This window comes from Triticum aestivum, chromosome 7B (assembly GCF_018294505.1).
Source record: "Triticum aestivum cultivar Chinese Spring chromosome 7B, IWGSC CS RefSeq v2.1, whole genome shotgun sequence".
Taxonomy (NCBI): domain Eukaryota; kingdom Viridiplantae; phylum Streptophyta; class Magnoliopsida; order Poales; family Poaceae; genus Triticum; species Triticum aestivum.
Window position 1 is genome coordinate 351,590,515 of NC_057813.1, and position 4,741 is coordinate 351,595,255.

Sequence of the window (4,741 nt, forward strand, 5' to 3'; positions counted from 1 at the left end):
GCCAGCTGCATGGTCAACACGTGAACATGGGCATTAAATGATCTACAACACCTAAAACGTTGTCTAGCTGATAGTCCTTCGAATGGTGGTTTGAACTGTGGTGGTAACTTGGCTAAAAAGGCTCTGGTTAAAAAGTTATAGAGCTCTAAAGTTTACTGCTGTAAACTTTACCAGCTCAATGTGATCAACAGGGAGTTACTTGAAGCCAAAGAAGTTGTCTGGGGTGTTTAGGCTAGGAAGGACTATGATCCTGGAGGCTGTGAGGGTAAAATGATCAAGATTTACTGCAGTTGCTTCACAACTGCATACTTGGTCCAGAAATGAAGATCAGCAAGATGCACTCACATGGAGTGTCCACTGGAGCTCAAATTGGGCAAAGCTTAGTCATTTGGTCAAATGAAGATGCTCAAAAAGTCTCATACCATTTGGCAAAGCCAAACTGGTACTTGCTTCACAAACATCTCCTCTGGACAGAAACTTGGAATAATTATGGTGATCAAATGGCTCAATGAAATGATGCCAAAATGGGTGGAGAGATGTTTTATGGGTATAAGAATGATCTGGTAATTTATCAGGATTTTTGAAGCAATATAAAATACACTTGCTTCACAACATGAAAATATTGCCAGAAATAAAGATTTGCTCCTGTGCTCACATAGATGATTGGATGGGGCTACAAATGGGTGAAGGGGATTAATAAGAGCACATTAAGGAGTGTGCAAAAGTTCATCTCATTTGGGTACTCCTAGCTAGTACTTCCTTCATAAAGCCTTCTGTTTGACAGAAACTTTGAAAATTCACTGAGGAAGGTTGGCTAGGCAATCAAATTTGAACTTGTGCATGGGGCATTATTTGGACATATAAACATGTCCAAAAAGGTTGGGAGTTAATGGGAGAAATATAAATGACACTTCCTTCACAAAGTGCTATTTAGGGCATAATAGAAAATCAATTATTGGAGGATTTTTTTTGAACAAGGCAATTAAAAGTTTTGCCATATTTGATCAAGATATGACCCAAACAATTTATGAGAATTATTTGGGAATTTTGGAGTGAGGGAAATATAGGTTGCTTCACAACCTAGGGCAATTTGAGTTATTCCTTTAATAGAAAAGGAATATTCCCAATAAAAAGAATATTGGGATTTGGGCTAGGATGGAAATGGAAAGGTCTAGGGAAGGATTTGGGAATGACAAGCCACTCTGGAAGCAAAAGAAGAGGTCATCTTCTTCAGTTTCCAGACCACAAAGCCACGGAAAAAGAAAACTCAGGCAAAAACCTCGGAAAAACAAAAGAAAAAGAAAGGGCCAAAAATCAGGCTGTCACAAACCTTACCCCCTTAAAGAAATCTCGTCCTCGAGATTTGGTTGCTCAGGGAACAAGTATGAATATTCTGACTTAAGGAAACCGTTTCCAACTCAGGTATCCTTTTTCCTTTATTGTTGTTCCCATTAAATTTTTATCTGACTAGCCCTGGGGTGGTTTGATTCACTGTATCCACATTCTGACAGATCTTACCTGGCTTGCTCATGCTTATATAGGCTCCAATTTCTTTTTAGATCTGCTGACTAGCTGAGTGTGATTTAATTATCACGACTGAAATATATGTCCGTCTCACAAATCCAAAAGTGATTTCCGCTGGGTGTGCCACCCGGCACTGACAACCTTTCATGTAATGATGATCAGATTTTTCTGATGAAAACTCAAGCTCTGACTCATTGCATTGGGTTTCTCCACTAAATGCAGGTCCTTTGGGTTCCAAACAATGAGCTAAAACATAACCGTTTCCTGACAGATTCTGACTCATCGCAGAAGTTTCTGAATCATCTTAACCGGTTCCACTACCGTGAGTATCGGATCTGTACCAAATATTTGATTGTCTCCTATCGTGGCCAGCATAAAGGGTTTGGCCTGTATGATAATATCTGCAGACTTGGCTGACGGTGGTTCTGACGGAAAAATTTTGTTCTCGACAAGCTATCCATGAGGATTCATATAAGTGAGGACTCAGGCTTCCAGACTGTTATTCCTCATACCGATTACTCATGCTGCAGGCATATCCATGTGGATCAATACTGACTTAGACTGTCTGGGGATCTACACCATGGGGGGTCGTGTGCAATTTTCATACGTGCATCACTAGTCTTGCTCCTTCATTATTGTTTTCCTGGTCTGGATCTTTGGCTGAAAGAGCTGGGTCATCTTGCTTCTTCGTATGACCATAGGTACTATCGGTGCAATTTTTCGGCAATCTAGCTTATCCTGGTTTTTTCTGACAGGGTAAACCATTAAATGGCAGGTTCAACACTCTCAAATTCTGATTGTTGGGAGATGATCATCTGAAACCCTTGCAAGAAATCGGCAAATAAATCAGTAGCCACCAGAACGGTCTTTACAACTCAGATCTGGGACATTACTGAAATAACTCAACCACGGCTCAGGACGGAAAAAGCAGCTCAGAGCATGAGACCGGGTCGATAAGAAGAAGGTGGCAGCTCACTAAAATAGCCAAAAAGCAGCTATAGGGCTACTGTCACAAAAAGAAACTCAACAATTGTACGAGAAGGACGAAAAGCAGCTCAGACTCGTGACAGTCGTTGAAGAGAGAAACAAAAATCAGCATCCACCCCGGATAGCTAGAAACAGCTCAGATCACAGGCGTGGTGCCGTCATTGGAGAAAAGGGGACAAGGGCTCATCAGGATCATTTTCCAGGTTCACGGGTACTTGTATTGAGCTCATTGATGTCGTCAATCCTCATAATCCTGTCACACTGTGGTGTATACTGGCTTTATTCTCGTAACCATCCTCACGTGGTTTTCAGATCCTCATCCGAGTGACTTGTAAGATCTTGATGGTATGCTCATTGCATATTTATGAGGACCTGATTCCGACACAGACGTGTATTCTGACTGATTCTTGATTCTGACCAAAATGTTGCGGATCTGATTCTTGGGATTCACTGCCATATGCTGTCAATTCACAGCGTACTACCTTGTACCAATGTCTTACTGAGGAATATTTGCTGGCTTGTGCTCGAAACTTTCATCGGACAGCTTGCTGAAGAAGACTGGGTATCGTGCTTCAGAAGCTTACCCCCTTAAAGACTTTGCTGGGGAAAAACTCAGTACCTTATGCCGGAAGCTTTTGCGGTTGCTTACTGATGAAGGCAGAGTACCTTGTGCAAGAAGTCATCCATGTATCGTACTGAGGAAGATAGATGAATCTTGCCTTGGAAGCTTCTCTGGTATCTTGCGAGGGAAGATTGGGTTGCTTACACCATAAGCTTCTTATTGTGATATGCGGACCGACTTCCACATATATAACCATCTGAATATTTTTGCTATTGATTTCTTGCATGAAACGGGGTTTTGCAGGACTATCCTCCTTTCTGAGTATATGCCATATTTTTGCTTGCTTCCAGGTACATCGAGTTCCAAAATCATCCTCAACGAAAAATTAAACTTGTATCTGAGCCATACCTTTGATAATATTCTGTCAACCTTGCACACAATTTATCTTCTTGCTGATTTAATCATTTTGTTGTGATGAGTGCACGCTAATGCAAACTTGATACTGACGGTCCATCCAGGATTTCTTTTGTACTCAAACGAGATATTCCCAATTTCACTGCAGTCAGCTGATAATTCCATTCTGTTTAGCTGAGTTTCCAAATATATGCATTTCTTGCTGACTCTTCAGGTCCGGTGTCGGCTGACGAGCAACTTTAATAGGGGAAAACTTTGTAACACCGAAGGCCTGAAGAAAGGAACAACAGAAAAGACTAAAACAAAAGCACACAAGCATTCTACTAATATAATTAATCAAGCAATCATCACATATTACTGCTAGTCACACAATATGCATGCCTACTTAAGCACACAAATTTCGCGGAATCTCCGGTACTACGATCTAGCATGCTGTGACGATGTGCACGAGGACGAATAAATGTGTGGAAGAATTGGTGTAAACAGCGCTACACCAAGTGCTAGCTTAGCCAGGTAGCAACCTGAACTAGCTCGGAGGCGAGGACGTACTCGGTAATCATGCAGTGGGACACGAAGGTCGCAACCACATTATTATCAAGCGGACGGAAAAAGATCCGTACTCGTCCAAGAAATAGGATAGCAGGGAAAAACTGAGGCTGCTGACATTGCCCTTTCTTGATAACTAAGATCATTAAGGGTTGCCAACACGACAAAATAAAGAACGATCCGGGATAGAAACATGTCCATCACCGAAACGATAGGCGGGACTGAAAGAAAGACATCGGTGCGATACCTGAGCACCATTTTTGCAAACAGTGTCGGGATCACTTGGCATCACTCTGCTGGGACAGAAATGACACCAAACACCGAAAGAAAAAGGAACTGGAGAAATGCAAAGGTTGAGCTGTAGTGGATCCGAACCGATGCCAGCTACACTCACCAGATAAACCGTTAGTCACAAATAATAATGCTATATGCATGCTATGCAACAAACAAATGCAGCAATCAAGTGCAATCAACAACCAGGACTCCATACTACCGATTTCTAACGTTCGCGCGGTCTAGGGCGTCCTACAGCCAGACCTGCTCTGATACCAAGCACTGTGGCACCCCGGCTCAGAGAAAACCGGAACGCCCCGTATTCCAGCCCAGAGATCGAGGAGAAGTCTTCTGGAATACGGCACTGCTTAGCATAGAACAAACCAGCTTTCTATTATTACATGAATAAGAATACAAGGTCTCCGATATTACAAT